This window comes from Pseudophryne corroboree, unplaced genomic scaffold (genome assembly GCF_028390025.1).
Source record: "Pseudophryne corroboree isolate aPseCor3 unplaced genomic scaffold, aPseCor3.hap2 scaffold_789, whole genome shotgun sequence".
Taxonomy (NCBI): Eukaryota; Metazoa; Chordata; class Amphibia; order Anura; family Myobatrachidae; genus Pseudophryne; species Pseudophryne corroboree.
Genome location: NW_026970368.1, coordinates 111,253 through 128,543, shown reverse-complemented (window position 1 = coordinate 128,543; position 17,291 = coordinate 111,253). Strand labels below are relative to the sequence as shown.

Here is a 17,291-nt window from a genome sequence, read left to right as displayed (position 1 = left end):
AGTTGGCTTCAACCCTCGTCTGCATATGAAAAGAGAAAAGGGGCGTGCAGGGCATGGCGGCCTTTTGCGGCGCTTGGGTCACCCTTAGTTCGCATTAAACACCCCCACCCTCCTTCGGTGTGGGGCTCATGTTGGCAATGCCCCAGCCCCTGAAGCATTCAAGCTGATTTCTTGCAGCAGCTGGGTACTGTAACAGCTCCAGAGCTGCTCTGTGAGGCAAGTAAAAGGGTGTGGGCCCTGCAGCACTACCTGTAGTTTGCATTGTGTGTTGGAAGGCACAAAGTAAACAGACGGGAGAAGTCAGGATAGTGCGCAAGGGCATAGAAGGGAGCGGCTCAAGAAAAGAGAAGTGGAAACAGACAGCAAACTAGGCTGGAGAGAGACCTGAGACAAAGAGATCTGAATTATACGAGAGACGACCAGGGGAAACACAAATTATGCAGTCAAGTTTCCCACATTTGGGGAAATCACAGGGGCAGCACACCCAGAGTGCAATGGGTGAGCCTTGCCCTGGGAGAAGCACCTTCCTGATCATAGTATCTCACCTGGCAGGTAAGTAGGAGTTGGGCTAGAGCTGGGGAGGGTCGCTGCTCGGGTACCCCCCTGTCAAGTGAAGGAGATCCAACTGAGGCAGCACAAGGGAACTCTCGAAAGAGGAACAAGGCTAGAGGAAGATCTGAGACAAAGAAATCTGATTTTTACCAGAGTTGACCAGAAGAAAGCACAAACACAGTCCCCCACTACCACAAATAATGCAGTCGAGTTTCCCACATTTGGGGAAATCACAGGGGTCAGCATACCCAGAATGCAATGAATGAACCTCACCCTGGGAGAACAATCTTCATGACCATGGTATCTCCTATGCAAAATAAGTATGATTTGGGATAGGGCTGGGGAGGGCCGCTGCTCAGGCACATCTCTGTCAAGTAAAGGAGATTCAACTGAGGCAGCACAAGGGAACTCTCATCTGGGGACAACAACTGCAGGGAGAACACATATTTTCAGATGAACATGGGAGGGCAGAAGGCTGCCTAATACTGAAGCACCCCCAAACAACAAACCAAATGCAACAACTAGTGCAAGCATTCCTGGGGGAAGGCCTGCAGCAGATGGATTTGCATATGGTGATGTCATCCAAGCAGTGGGTCAAAGTTGGCTTCAACCCTCGTCTGCATATGAAAAGAAAAAAGGGATGTGCAGGGCATGGTGTCCTTTTGTGGCGCTTGGATGACCCCTCCTTCGGTGTGGGGCTCATGTTGGCTATGCCCCAGCCCCTGAAGCATTCAAGATGATTTCTTGCAGCAGCTGGGCACTGTAACAGCTCCAGAGTTGCTCTGTAAAGCATGTAAAAGGGTGTGGGCCCTGCAGCACTACCTGTAGTATGCATTGTGCGTTGGAAGGCACAAAGTAAGCAGACGGGAGAGGTCAGGATAGTGCGCAACTGCATAGAAGGGAGCGGCTCAAGAAAAGAGAAGTGGAAACAGACAGCAAACTAGGCTGGAGAAAGACCTGAGACAAAGAGATCTGAATTATATGAGAGCCGACCAGAGGAAACACAAATTATGCAGTCAAGTGTCCCACATTTGGGGAAATCGCAGGAGCAGCACACCCAGAGTGCAATGGGTGAGCCTTGCCCTGGGAGAAGCACCTTCCTGATCATAGTATCTCACCTGGCAGGTAAATAGGAGTTGGGCTAGAGCTGGGGAGGGTCGCTGCTCGTGCACCCCCCTGTCAAGTGAAGGAGATCCAACTGAGGCAGCACAAGGGAACTCTCGAAAGAAGAACAAGGCTAGAGGAAGATCTGAGACAAAGAAATCTGACTTTTACCAGAGCTGACCAGAGGAAAGCACAAACACAGTCCCCCACTACCACAAATAATGCAGTCGAGTTTCCCACATTTGGGGAAATCACAGGGGTCAGCATACCCAGAATGCAATGAATGAACCTCACCCTGGGAAAACAATCTTCATGACCATGGTATCTCCTATGCAAAATAAGTATGATTTGAGATAGGGCTGGGGAGGGCCGCTGCTCAGGCACATCTCTGTCAAGTAAAGGAGATTCAACTGAGGCAGCACAAGGGAACTCTCATCTGGGGACAACAACTGCAGGGAGAACACATATTTTCAGATGAACATGGGAGGGCAGAAGGCTGCCTAATACTGAAGCACCCCCAAACAACAAACCAAATGCAACAACTAGTGCAAGCATTCCTGGGGGAAGGCCTGCAGCAGATTGATTTGCATATGGTAATGCCATCCAAGCAGTGGGTCAAAGTTGGCTTCAACTCTCGTCTGCATATGAAAAGAGAAAAGGGGCGTGCAGGGCATGGCGGCCTTTTGCGGCGCTTGGATGACCCCTAGTTCGCATTAAACACCTCCACCCTCCTTCGGTGTGGGGCTCATGTTGGCTATGCCCCAGCCCCTGAAGCATTCAAGCTGATTTCTTGCAGCAGCTGGGCACTGTAACAGACCCAGAGCTGCTCTGTAAGGCAAGTAAAAGGGTGTGGGCCCTGCAGTACTACCTGTAGTTTGCATTGTGCATTGGAAAGCACAAAGTAAGCAGACGGGAGAAGTCAGGATAGTGCGGAGGGCTGGGTCAGTTGATTGTGGGCGAGTTTGTAAGCCATTGGCGGTGGCAGCGGGTATCGGCTCAGAGGCAGTAGCGGGCATTGGCTAAGGGTCATGGGCAGGATTCGGCGGACATTATGGCTGTAGTGCCTCACTAGCCACTGACCTCACCGCACGCCACTGTGGGACAGATGTAACATGCAGAGAGAGGTAGATTTGGGAGGGGGAATGTCCTAGCATAACTGTTAATTGCAGTGTAATACTGTAATTCAGCTGTGCAGCATTTGTGGCTAAATGTCAAAGAAGCCAGTATTTACCCTGCATGCAAAACAATAAATGTATTTGAACATACCTCCCAACTATCCCAATTTTTGCAGGACAGTCACTTTTTTGGGGAATGTCCAGCTAACCCAAACACCCCCCCCCCCCCTTCCCATGGGGAAGGGGGTGGATGGGGGGTGGAAGGCTCCCTGTAGCTTGTTGCTCTGCAAATATGCACATTGTGGGTAATTCAGACCCGATCGCTAGGGTGTGTTTTTTGCATCCCTGTAATCAGGTAGTTGTCGCCTACAGCGGAAGGGAAAATTTGCTGTGCAGGTGTGTGATCACATGTGCACAAGAGCTGCACAGCTCAGCACTTACTCAGCCATTGAGGTGACGTCACAAATCCTCCCACAAAACGCCGGGTCCCTCCAGTGTTTTTCCGGACACTCCCTAGACACATTCAGTTGCCACCCACACAAACACCCTCTTCTTGTCAATCTTCTTGTGATCTCCGGGCCGTCGCACTTACGCATTGTGGCGCATACACATGTGCAATGCAAACCAGATTGCCCGCTGGGTGAAAATAAATTGAAGCGATCTGGTCTGAATAAGCCTCAATCTCTATTCACGGGAGACAGAGGGGCTGGGGCATGGCCAGCAGCTCACAGAGCACCTATAATGACAAAAATGGGAGACATGGCTCATGATCGCGATATACCTGCGAAGGTACGCCCTCTACTGATTGACAGGCAGAGGCATTCGTATTTTCTGCGGGGCACCCGGAGAAAATGTAGGCACATGCACAGGATGGACCCTGCGTATATGCCCCCATCCTCTTCATAGTTTTTGCGGTTGGAACGCGTATTACGATCCAAACTGAATTAGGCCCTATGTCTTATATACACGAGCAGTGTGAAAACATCAATCGATGGGGGTAATTCCAAGTTGATCGCAGCAGGAATTTTGTTAGCAGTTGGGCAAAACCATGTGTACTGCAGGGGAGGCAGATATAACATGTGCAGAAAGAGTTAGATTTGGGTGAGTTATTTTGTTTCTGTGCAGGGTAAGCCCCACACATTAATGCCCTTTGGAACATATTATGTCACTCACCACAATATCTGTGATACACTATGCCCTACAGTAAAGCTTCTAATTACTTTTACAAAAACTGCTCAATGCCAAGAGTTTCACGTGCTGGGTGTCATGCTCATTGCCAGGGGTTTCACTCTCTGGGTGTCATGCTCATTGCCAGGGGGAACGCAGTAGGGGGTGTTATATAGTAAGCACCACTATGGCATAGTATATAGCATTATATATATTGTGAGCACTGGTGATGTTGAGTGCAGTAGAGCTGCTGCTGGGTAATTACAATTTACTACAACCACCAATATATTCTGCTGCACTATATATATGCAAAGCTAATTCTGCTGGGTAATTACAATTGACTACAACCACCAATATATTCTGCTGCACTATATCTATATTTGCAAAGCTAATTCTGCTGGGTAATTACAATTGACTACAACCACCAATATATTCTGCTGCACTATATCTATATATGAAAAGCTAATTCTGCTGAGTAATTACAATTGACTACAACCACCAATATATTCTGCTGCACTATATCTATATATGCAAAGCTAATTCTGCTGGGTAATGCAAATTGAAACATTATTGCATAGTATGTGATTTTTAAGTACTTTTTTAAAGTTTTGAATGATATAGACCCAGTTTAATCTTTGTGGAATGCCTGGTTGTTGTTTTTAAGGTAATTTATTGCCTGGCATTTGAGGGGGTGGGGTGTGGTTACAGATTTCAATTATTGGTTTCACTTGTAATAGTCTTCTACTTAAGTCCAATGGTGTAGGCTGTGCAAAGCCGTTTGGCTGTGCATTTATTGATCCAAGCGTGCATTTTTATCAAAGCGTGATAAAATTGACACATAACAGCAGCGTTCAATCAGCGTTAATTTATCTTCAGCTGATATCGATTGTGAATTGACGTTTCTTCTCTTCTTGTCACCTACAGGTAATTACAATTGACTACAACCACCAATATATTCTGCTGCACTATATCTATATATGCAAAGCTAATTCTGCTGGGTAATGCAAATTGAAACATTATCGCATAGTATGTGATTTTTAAGTACTTTTTTAAAGTTTTGAATGATATAGACCCAGTTTAATCTTTGTGGAATGCCTGGTTGTTGTTTTTAAGGTAATTTATTGCCTGGCATTTGAGGGGGTGGGGTGTGGTTACAGATTTCAATTATTGGTTTCACTTGTAATAGTCTTCTACTTAAGTCCAATGGTGTAGGCTGTGCAAAGCCATTTGGCTGTGCATTTATTGATCTAAGCGTGCATTTTTATCAAAGCGTGATAAAATTGACACATAACAGCAGTGTTCAATCAGCGTTCAATCGAAGTGAAAAAGAAGGAAAACAGAAGCACACCAATCTAACAAAACAAAGAAAACTGAAGAACTAATAACAAATGTGAGTCACTTACTCCTCAGATCACTCACCTCCTGATTGTTGCATCTGATTACATAGCACAGAACTACCTTACTTGGACATTTCATAAACCATCCATTTCACCTACAAATGCCTGTATCTGTATTATTGTAATTTTGTTTTTTAAGCACAGCTGCACCAATGCAATTTTACCTGCAAACACTTAAAACATCTAACATAATTACCATTGCTTCTTAAACCTCTCACAATCCTTTCATTTCTTACACTCCAAATACATTTCTGCACCCACTTTATCTACGCTTTTGACTCATTTCATACTAAATCTACACCCCTTGAGCCTACACTGCTTTTCTCACCTGCATTTCTGCAATTCTTCTGCTCGGATTGCCTTACAGTCTCCTCTCCTACTTCCACTACTTCAACCTATTTACCTACTTAACACTATGTCAAGGTTTTCTTATACTCCCCACATCACTCAGTGTCTACCTAATAATGTATCTTTATCCTTCCCCACTAGTCTCCTCCACCTCCTCCTCTCTCCCCTCCTCTGTCTCCCCTCCATCCCTCTGTTTCCTTCCCCCACCTTTCCTGTTACCCCACTTTCATTCACCTCTGCCCCATGGTCCTGCTACCCCACAACTCAGCCCTGCTCCCTCTCTCCCTTCCCTGTCACCTCCCCACACCCCCATCCACATCACACTGACCTCCCTCCCTGCCCACCTCCTGCAGTTTCCCCTCCTAGCTCAGGCACCCGTACCATCACTACTCTCTCATCATCCCTGCCCTCAAAGTTAATCCCACCTCATCGCTACAGCAACCCTGAAAATCTAATTCACATCTCTCCCACAAACTCATACCCCCTATCCTGTGCCCTCTGGAATGCCAGATCTGTTTGTAACAAACTGGTCCCCACTCATGACCTTTTCATTTCCAACTCCCTACACCTACTAGCCATTACTGAAACTTGGATTATGCCCTCTGACACTACTTCTGCTGCTGCTCTCTCTGCTGGGGGCCTTACATTCACACACACACCCCGACCTGGGGGTCGCCATGGGGGTGGTGTTGGGGTCCTTTTACCTTCTAGTTACTCCTACCAACTCATACCACCAGAACCATCCCTTATATTCTCTACATTTGAGGTCCACACCATATGCCTCTTCCAACCAGTCCATCTTAGAGTAGCTGTCATTTACCGGCCCCCTGGCACTGCTTCCAAATTCATCGACAACTTTGCTTCCTGGCTTCCTCACTTCCTCTCTTCTGACATTCCCACCATTATCCTAGGCGATTTCAACATCCCTATTGACATCCCCACACAATCCCCTGCCTCTAAACTCCTTAACCTCACCTCTTCACTTGGTCTCTCCCAGTGGACCTCCTCACCCTCCCATGTGAATGGGAGCTCACTGGATCTGGTCTTCACTCACCGCTGTGATATTTCTGATTTTTCCAACTCCCCATTTCCCCTCTCTGACCACCACCTGCTCTCCTTCAACCTATCTCTCTCGACTTCCCCATCTCTACCTCCTAAGGCTACCATCACTAAGCGTAACATTGAAGCTATTGACACCACATTCCTTTCCTCCCTGTTTGACTCACTTCTCTCTCCTATTCTCTCTCTCTCATGCCCTGAACAAGCCACTTCCACATACAATGCTTCCCTTACTTCTGCTCTTGACTCTGTTGCTCCACCAACCACTATTCACCCTTGCAAATTAACACCTCAACCCTGGCACACCAAATGCACCAGATATCTGCAAAAATGCTCATGTACTGCTGAGCGACACTGGAGGAAATCACGCTCTAAGGCAGACTTCCTCCATTTCAAACTTATGCTCTCATCCTTCAGTGCTGCCCTTTCTCTTGCTAAACAGTCATACTTCAAGAACCTCATCTCCTCCCAGTCTTCCAACCCCCGGCGCCTCTTTGCCACTCTCAACTCACTCCTCTGCCCACCTCCACCTCGTCTCCCTTCCTCACTCTCTGCTCTTGACTTTGCCACTTACTTCACATCCAAAATTGACTCCATACGTCAGGACATCACATCACACCAGACTATCAGTAACCAGCCTTCTCCCATCCCTTACCAACCCTCCCCATCCCTCGCACCAACTCTGTCATCTTTCTCCCATGCATCTGGAGAGGAAGTCATGGCCCTCATTCGTTCCTGTCCCCTCACCACCTCCCCACTTGACCCTATCCCCTCCCGCCTCCTTTGCCACCTCTCTTCTTCTGCTTGTTCCCATCTTTCCCACCTTCTCAATCTCTCCCTCTCATCAGGCACTGTCCCCTCTGCCTTCAAGCACGCTCTCATCTCTCCTATTCTTAAAAAACCTACCCTTGATCCAAACACTATCTCCAACTACCGACCCATCTCTCTCCTCCCTTTTGCCTCCAAACTCCTTGAGCGTATTGTCTACAACCGCCTTACTTCCTTTCTTTCCTCACACTCACTGCTTGACCCATTCCAGTCTGGCTTCCGTCCTCTCCACTCCACTGAAACTGCCCTTACAAAAGTATGCAATGACCTCCATGCTGCTAAATCTAAGGGACACTACTCTCTACTTATTCTACTTGATCTCTCTGCTGCTTTTGACACTGTGGACCATCCTCTCCTACTGCAAATCCTTCACTCCATTGGTTTGCGTAACACTGCCCTCTCTTGGTTGTCGTCCTACCTTTCTGACCGTTCATTCTCTGTCTCCTCTCATGACTCCACCTCCCCCTCACTTCCACTAACTGTAGGGGTACCCCAAGGTTCTGTCCTTGGTCCTCTTCTCTTCTCTCTCTATACGTCCTCACTAGGTAAGCTCATTAGTTCTTTTGGTTTCCAATATCATCTCTATGCTGATGACACTCAAATCTATCTTTCCTCTCCAGACCTCTCCCCTACTCTCCTCACTCGTATCTCCAACTGTCTCTCTGCTATCTCTTCCTGGATGTCCCAGCGCTTTCTTAAACTTAACATGTCTAAGACCGAGCTGATCATCTTCCCTCCCTCCCGCATAATCTCACCTCCTACAATCTCATTATCTATTGATGGCACTACTATCTCCTCTACCCCCCAAGCGCGCTGTCTTGGAGTAATCCTTGACTCCTCCCTCTCCTTCAAACCACACATTCAGCACCTCTCACAAACCTGCCGTTTTCATCTAAAAAATATTTCCAGGATCAGACCCTTTCTGACCCAGGATGCTACTAAGACTCTTATCCACTCACTGGTCATCTCCAGACTGGACTGCTGTAATCTCTTCCTGACTGGCATTCCTGACAAATACCTCTCTCCACTCCAATCTATCCTCAATGCTGCTGCCCGGCTCATTTTCCTCACCAAACGCACTACGTCCACCTCTCCTCTCTTACTAGTCCTTCACTGGCTCCCCTTCCCTTTCAGAATCCATTTCAAGCTTCTCACACTTGCTTACAAAGCCCTCACCCACTCCTCTCCCATCTACATCTCTGATCTTATCTCGCTTTACACTCCCACCCGTCCTCTTCGCTCTGCTAATGCACACCGACTCTCCTGCCTACGGATTACTTCCTCCCACTCCTACCTCCAAGATTTTTCACGTGCTGCACCACTTTTCTGGAATTCCCTACCTCTCCCCCTCAGACTCTCCACCTCTCTACAAAACTTCAAACGGGCTCTCAAGACCCACTTCTTCACCAAACCCAGCCAAATCTCATCCTAAACCTCTGTTCCATGCTCTCTATGTACCCCATCTGTCTCACCCTGTCTGTCTACCCCTCCCTTTTAGAATGTAAGCTCTCACGAGCAGGGCCCTCTTCCCTCATGTGCTTACTCTTTTCTTACTTTAATAATCTTCAGCTGCACCAAATCCAGCAGTCTTCTGCCACCTGATACTTATTCCAGTGTCATCTGCTGATGTAGCTATGTTTATTTACCCTGTACTTGTCCTATATTGTCGTCAACTGTAAGTTGCTGTTTTCCTGTTTGATTATTTGTTTATGTACTCTGTAATTGGGCACTGCGGAACCCTTGTGGCGCCATATAAATAAAGGATAATAATAATAATAAATAATATAATACATAGCAGTACGGTACAGTAGGCCACTGCTCTACCTACCTCTGTGTCGTCAAGTATACTATCCATCCATACCTGTGGTGCATTTTAGAAAAAAACATGTCTCGGCAGAGCAATCTATAAATCCATCATTTTTCAGACAGCAACAGTGGGTATTGTAATAGTCACCCAATCCATCACTTTTATAGGGTTACATGCACCCACATGCTACAGCCTGTCTCAATAATTTTACTGTCACGCTGTGTGTGTTTGTGTTTTTATTTGGGTATTTTTTGTTGTTGTAGAACTACAGGTACCAGCAAGCCCGTTATTTCCCCGCCTGCTGGTACTTGAGGTTCTCCAAGTACCAGCAAGCGGGGGAGGCTTGCTGGGCCTTGTAGTTCCACAACGAAAAAACAATATTCTTTTTTTACACACATGGCTATCAGCCCGGCACCCACCACCCAGGGGTGCTGGGGACAGCCTCGGGCTTCACCCCTGGCCCTTGGGTGCCTCGAGGGGAGGAACCTCTTGATTTAAGGGGTCCCCACTCCTCCAGGGAACCCCGGCCAGGGGTGACTAGTTGGAGGGGTAATGCCAGGGCCGCAGGGACCTACATAAAAGTGTCCCCCGGCTGTGGCATTATCTCTCTGGCTAGTGGAGCCCGGTGCTGGTTTTAAAAATATGGGGGACCCCTACATCTATTGTCCCACGTATTTTTGGAACCTGGACCGGTCTAAGAGCCCGGTGCTGGTTGTCTAAATACGGGGAACCCCTGTCCAATTTTTCCCCCAGTATTTAAATAACCAGGACCGGCTCAAAGAGCCCGAGGCTGGTTATACTAAGGAGGGGGGGCCTCACGCATTTTTTTTAACCCATTCAGACCCTTCTCCTTTAAGTTAATGGAAGCCCTGGACAACAAAATTGCATTCATGTCCTCCTCCCTCACCCTTCCCAGTCCCAAACACTCATTTTTTTTTTCTTTAAAAATGTATAATATATAACGAGAACAATGAGCAGGCAGGCAGCGGGCATTGGCGGCATCGGACTGAGATAGAAATTAGTGGTGGAGGGCTGGGTCAGTTGATTGTGGGCGAGTTTGTAAGCTATTGGCGGTGGCAGCGGGTATCGGCTCAGAGGCAGTAGCGGGCATTGGCTAAGGGTCATCGGCAGGATTCGGCGGACATTATGGCTGTAGTGCCTCACTAGCCACTGACCTCACCGCACGCCACTGTGGGACAGATGTAACATGCAGAGAGAGGTAGATTTGGGAGGGGGAATGTCCTAGCATAACTGTTAATTGCAGTGTAATACTGTAATTCAGCTGTGCAGCATTTGTGGCTAAATGTCAAAGAAGCCAGTATTTACCCTGCATGCAAAACAATAAATGTATTTGAACATACCTCCCAACTATCCCAATTTTTGCAGGACAGTCACTTTTTTGGGGAATGTCCAGCTAACCCAAACAACCCCCCCCCCCTTCCCATGGGAAAGGGGGGGGGGGGTGGAAGGCTCCCTGTAGCTTGTTGCTCTGCAAATATGCACATTGTGGGTAATTCAGACCTGATCGCTAGGGTGTGTTTTTTGCATCCCTGTAATCAGGTAGTTGTCGCCTACAGCGGAAGGGAAAATTTGCTGTGCAGGTGTGTGATCACATGTGCACAAGAGCTGCACAGCTCAGCACTTACTCAGCCATTGAGGTGACGTCACAAATCCTCCCACAAAACGCCGGGTCCCTCCAGTGTTTTTCCGGACACTCCCTAGAAACATTCAGTTGCCACCCACACAAACACCCTCTTCTTGTCAATCTTCTTGTGATCTCCGGACCGTCGCACTTACGCATTGTGGCGCATACGCATGTGCAGTGCAAACCAGATTGCCCGCTGGGTGAAAATAAATTGAAGCGATCTGGTCTGAATAAGCCTCAATCTCTATTCACGGGAGACAGAGGGGCTGGGGCATGGCCAGCAGCTCACAGAGCACCTATAATTACAAAAATGGGAGACATGGCTCATGATCGCGATATACCTGCAAAGGTACGCCCTCTACTGATTGACAGGCAGAGGCATTCGCATTTTCTGCGGGGCACCCGGAGAAAATGTAGGCACACGCACAGGATGGACCCTGCGTATATGCCCCCATCCTCTTCATAGTTTTTGCGGTTGGAACGCGTATTACGATCCAAACTGAATTAGGCCCTATGTCTTATATACACGAGCAGTGTGAAAACATCAATCGATGGGGGTAATTCCAAGTTGATCGCAGCAGGAATTTTGTTAGCAGTTGGGCAAAACCATGTGTACTGCAGGGGAGGCAGATATAACATGTGCAGAAAGAGTTAGATTTGGGTGAGTTATTTTGTTTCTGTGCAGGGTAAATACTAACTGCTTTATTTTTACACTGCAAATTAGATTGCAGATTGAACACACCACACCCAAATCTAACTCTCTCTGAACATGTTAAATCTGCCTTCCCTGCAGTGCACATAGGTGGTCATTCCGAGTTGTTCGCTCGGTAATTTTCTTCGCATCGCAGCGATTTTCCGCTTAATGCGCATGCGCAATGTTCACACTGCGACTGCGCCAAGTAAATTTGCTGTGCAGTTAGGAATATTACTCACGGTTTTTTCATCGTTCTGGTGATCGTAATGTGATTGACAGGAAGTGGGTGTTTCTGGGCGGAAACAGGCCGTTTTAGGGGCGTGTGGGAAAAAATGCTACCGTTTCTGGGAAAAACGCGGGAGTGGCTGGAGAAACGGAGGAGTGTCTGGGCGAACGCTGGGTGTGTTTGTGACGTCAAACCAGGAACGACAAGCACTGAACTGATCGCACTGGCAGAGTAAGTCTCGAGCTACTCAGAAACTGCACAGAGATGTCTTATCGCAATATTGCAAATCTTTCGTTCGCAATTTTAAGATGCTAAGATTCACTCCCAGTAGGCGGCAGCTTAGCGTGTGCAATGCTGCTAAAAGCAGCTTGCGAGCGAACAACTCGGAATGAGGGCCATGGGGGGTAATTCTGAGTTGATCGCAGCAGGATTTTTGTTAGCAGTTGGGCAAAACCATGTGCACTGCATTTACGAACAGATGATTTTTTATATAAATTTTAAAATGTTAGTAAATGTGTGTTTTTTTTTCAACCTGGAAGCCCAACATCGATTAAGATCGATCTTAAATAGACCCCTGGGTTTTAAGGATAACCATGGTTGAGTCCAATGGTTAATTCACATTGACCGAAGTTCTAATTAAGTCACCTGTGCTCAAGCATGATATCCTTAAAATCTGGATTGCAATGACAGCATTTTGGAACTATGCCTAAGGGTTTAATTTTTACATTTATCCACTGACAATAAATCTACCTACAATATCCCTGTAACTGTTATGATTACAGTATTTCACTAAATAATTTAATTTGCTGAACCTTCTGTAAAAAGAAATATTAAGCTGCTGTAATTCCCAGATGCAGCAAATTTGTTAGCTAGTGGGCAAAACCATGTGCACTGCAGGGTTGGGGGGGGGGCAGATATAACATTTGCAGAGAGATTTAGGTGGGTTATATTGTTTGTGTGCAGGGTAAATACTGGCTGTTTTGTTTTTACACTGCAATTTAGATTTCAGTTTGAACACACCGCACCAAAATCTAACTCTCTCTGCACATATTATACACCCCCCCCCCCCCTGCAGTGTACATGGTTTTAGCTAATAAATTTGCTGCTGTGATCAGATCTGAGTTAAGCCCTATGTATTTGGCACTGGCAAAGGGTTAGAGGCCTTGCTGTAGAGCTCACACCTTTCTTATCATGCATTGTAATATTTCCTATGTCCTGATGTTGTGCTCTCTGCTCCATCCAAGTAAACAGCAATGTAGCATGGCTATCAAAGAGCGTGAAGATTGCAGATTTCCTGGGATTAATGCTAAGGAATGCTATTCCAGAGGCTGCTGCTTTAATTCAAGTGTCACTGGGGTTAAATGGTGTTTTTACCTTAAAAACACAGGTAGAGTATATAGTACAGTGGTAAAGTGGGAGCATGTAGTGCTATTGATTACAGATTTGATGGAGCTTAAACATGGATAAGGTCCATGGCTCTAAGAGTTTATCTTGTGTATCCTTTATTTTTAGTCATGGTCAGATAAGATTAGAAAATACCATTTAAGTGGAAATTTCCTGTTAGCTGTTTTTCAGTTTGCTCAACTGTCTGATTAACTTGTCCTAAAAAAGGACCAAAGGAGCTAAATTGCCCTGTGATCTAGCTAAATTGCCCCAGTTAAAAAAAAAAAAACTAAGCTGCTGTAATTCCTGGATGTTTCCTTACTGCATCAACAGGAAGTGACAAGAAACAATGTAATGTGGAACCGTACAGCAGAAGGGATTGCGGCTACCCCACAATAAGTGCAGCGGAATGTAAGAAGAGGAATTGTTGCTTTGACTGCAGCATTCCCGGGGTTAACTGGTGTTTCTTCAAGTCACAAGGTATGGAGCTGCTGTATAGTTACTCGCAAGTCAGTAGTTGTATCATGCTCACACCTGGAAAACTGGATACACACAGAATGCCCTACACAGGGGGTGAAATGAGCGCCCCCCCCCCCACCCCCCGTACGCTCAGCACACATCACGCTGTGCTGAGCGGGGGCAGAGATGTGTGCTGAGCAGTTCGCTCAGCACACATCTCTCCCCAAAATCGGGCCGTGAATACGGACCTTTAAACTGGATCCACACTTAGATTATCTGTCCAATTTTTTTTTCTAGTTGAAACAAAATTATGCTAATATGTGGCAGCAAATGACAATTGACCATTTGCTCACAAACACTGGAAAACATCCAAAAATGGTCATTTAGATAAATTGGTTAAATCCATTTCATTTAGCTAATTTATCCAAACTACCTTTATTGTATCTTTGTGGGTGAATGATGTGTGGGTCAGTGTTGAGGGTGGTGGAGGAGATGGGTATTAGGCACAGCAGGGTGTGGACAGTCAAATAGTGTGCTTAGAGGTTCAGAGTCATTGTATGAGACTCTGGCAACAGTGACTTGATGAGTCTGGTGTCCATAGGGTGGGACGCATTAACCTTTTTATGCTATTGAAATAGTTCTCCTCCTGACCGACGCAGTTCCTTGCTCCGAGGTTGGTGTATTGTTCTGTTGCAGCGCCTCTCCACTGTGGTCACAGTGAGCTGTGTGGTGTTTCTGGCGCATGCCAATCTCCCCCCAACCTCCCTCTTGCATTTCAGACCTACGTACGCATGATGGGATCTTGTATGATATGCGCGTGTGCTGTAGAGATGAAAGTGGGGGTGAGGAGGCAGATCGTGAGATGGGGAAACTTTGTGGACTGTTAGCGAAGGGGAGCACTGGGCAATCTGAGTTGCAAAGAGGGCAGCAGAAGAGGTTATTGCATGTGCACTGGTGACAGGTCCATCCTTGGTGGCCAGCCTCAGTGGTAAAGGGGTACATGAGCTAGTGTCCCTTGGCCAGCCATGTACCATGGCCACCTCCCTACCTCCTATATATTCTCCCTGATCTGTCACTTTGTTACGGTCTGCTGCTGGCACTGGTGTATCGTCCTGCAGATGCCGTCTCCGCCCATTGCTGTGACTTCCCCCAGAGTTAGCCACACAGAGTGACAGATCTGGGAAAATATATAGGAGATCATTACTTTCACTTGCAGCCTACCTTATTTTTTGCAGCCTAGCATGCTCCTGACCCATTCTCTCACTAATACTTATACAACATTCATGAACTCATCTTAAGGTTTCTTTATTATTCAGTCACACTGTCTTGGATCCAAACCATTTCCTGTGGCATTGCAGTCAAACAATTGAGCTACTTACCCTTGCATAGAAAGGTATAATCTAAGCTAGAGAATTCTATTTGGAGCTCACCTTGTACTTTGTGAAGAAATAATCAGCTTTGTGGCTGAGCAGATATATGGAGTGTGTGGCTGCACACTGCATTGATATGCTGAGTTGCAATGCTAATAATTTTTTTTTTTGCAAAGTACCAATAGCTTCATTGTGAAGGTGGAAAGAAGGGTGTTACGGCATGGAATGTACAAACTGCGAGACCCTGCTGGTAGCGCCTTTGTCTATTTAGTAGGAAGGGCACGTAACAGCCGGGGGGCAATGGAGGAAGCCCCTTTAGGGCTGGAGCCCGGCGGCAACTGACTCCGTTGTCTCTGGCAGTTCCGCCCCTGGACTAGAGGAATGGTCAAGAACATGGCAACATTTAATGCCAAAAAATGCAAAATCATACACGTCTCAAAAATGCAAAGGCTAACTATAATATTAAGGGCATTATAATGGCAAGAGGAAAGCTATCTAAGTATTACTATTTCAGGTGAGCAATGTAACAAAGCAATAGGAAAGGCAAGTCAGATGCTTGTTTGCATAGGTTAAAGAACCAGTAGCAGAAAAAAGTAATACAGGTTGAGTATCCCATATCCAAATATTCAGAAATACGGAATATTCCGAAATACGGACTTTTTTGAGTGAGACTGAGATAGTGAAACCTTTGTGTTTTGATGGCTCAGTGTACACAAACTTTGTTTAATACTCAAAGTTATTAAAAATATTGTATTAAATGAACTTCAGACTGTGTGTATAAGGTGTATATGAAACATAAATGAATTCTGTGAATGTACACACACTTTGTTTAATGCACAAAGTTATAAAAAATATTGGCTAAAATGACCTTCAGGCTGTGTGTATAAGGTGTATATGAAACATAAATGCCTTCTGTGCTTAGATTTAGGTCCCATCACCATAATATCTCGTTATGGTATGCAATTATTCCAAAATACAGAAAAATCTGATATCCAAAATTCCTCTGGTCCCAAGCATTTTGGATAAGGGATACTCAACCTGTAATGCCACTGTATAGGTCCTTGGTACAGCCACATTTAGAATCCTGTGTTCAGTTCCAGAAGCCATATCTCCAGAAGGCTGTAAATACATTAGGGCAACTAAAATTGTGCATGGCCTACATCACAAAACTTACCTGGAAATACTAAAAAATGTTGATGTGTATAGTTTGGAGAAGGGAAGAGGGAACATACAGTAATAGAAACATTTAAATATATAGGGAGGAATGTAATAGGGTGTGAGAATCAGAAAGTGAGAGATTTTGTGTTTTTTCCTGTTGGTTTTTTTTTTTTTTTTTTTGATTGTTTGTTTTTAAAGTGGCAATCCTTTACATGGCAAAACCAGGTTGATATTTGCCATGTAAAGGATTGCCACCGTGGGCATGTGTAGAAGGGGCACTGCTACTGTTGGCATTATGTGTGTAAGCTGCACTGATATGGTGGTTATGTGTATAAAGGGCACTGCGACTGTGGGTATTATTATTATTATTATTACATGCGGTGTAATGACAATAAGATAGTGCTACTGTGTGGCGTATTTTGATTTGGGGTGCTATTGTGTGGCCATGCCCCTTCCTTGTGATACCACACCTTCTTTTTTTAAGGAGCGCACTGTCCCTTTATTAAGTATTGGAGAGAGGGCCCAAATTAATAGTTTGCAGGGAGGCGCCAAACACCCTAGCACTGGCCCTTTGGTAGGGGACAGGATTTGCTTCTGCTTGTGCACATATGTTATGATTGCCAGCCAACAGCACTGGTTTTGCCTATAACACTAACTATAAATATTTTGAATTGGTCCTGGACCACCAATCCAAGGCACCCCTGCAAGTGTCCTGAGGCACCCCAGGGTGCAGTTTGAGAACCACTGGTCTAGTGAGTACCCAGGATAATTATTGTAGCTGGTCTGCGGGTAACAGCTCTCAGATCCACTTCTAGAAAAAATGCAGCAATGTAATTTGAGTGACAAACTGCAGAGATGAACCCTTTCTGTGACTGCTGCACAGGGATCACACAAACTCTATTCATAGGGCTGACTTCACTTAGGGGAGATGTTCTCACCCCGCAAAGAAGTGCGAGTATATACCGCACTTACGGTACCA

General features: G+C 46.0%; 4 non-coding genes across 4 annotated transcripts; all 4 read right to left on the bottom strand.

Moving 5' to 3' along the window:
• Nucleotides 1-397: 397 nt before the first annotated feature.
• LOC135041001 (U1 spliceosomal RNA) lies at nucleotides 398-560 on the bottom strand. Its single transcript, XR_010234735.1, has one exon. It is a non-coding gene; the product is annotated as a U1 spliceosomal RNA (small nuclear RNA).
• A 152-nt stretch (nucleotides 561-712) lies between these two features.
• Nucleotides 713-876, bottom strand: LOC135041048 (U1 spliceosomal RNA). Its single transcript, XR_010234776.1, has one exon. It is a non-coding gene; the product is annotated as a U1 spliceosomal RNA (small nuclear RNA).
• A 646-nt stretch (nucleotides 877-1,522) lies between these two features.
• On the bottom strand, nucleotides 1,523-1,685 carry LOC135041007 (U1 spliceosomal RNA). The gene has a single exon (XR_010234741.1). It is a non-coding gene; the product is annotated as a U1 spliceosomal RNA (small nuclear RNA).
• Nucleotides 1,686-1,837: 152 nt separating this feature from the next.
• LOC135041041 (U1 spliceosomal RNA) lies at nucleotides 1,838-2,001 on the bottom strand. Its single transcript, XR_010234770.1, has one exon. It is a non-coding gene; the product is annotated as a U1 spliceosomal RNA (small nuclear RNA).
• Between the last annotated feature and the right edge of the window lie 15,290 nt (nucleotides 2,002-17,291).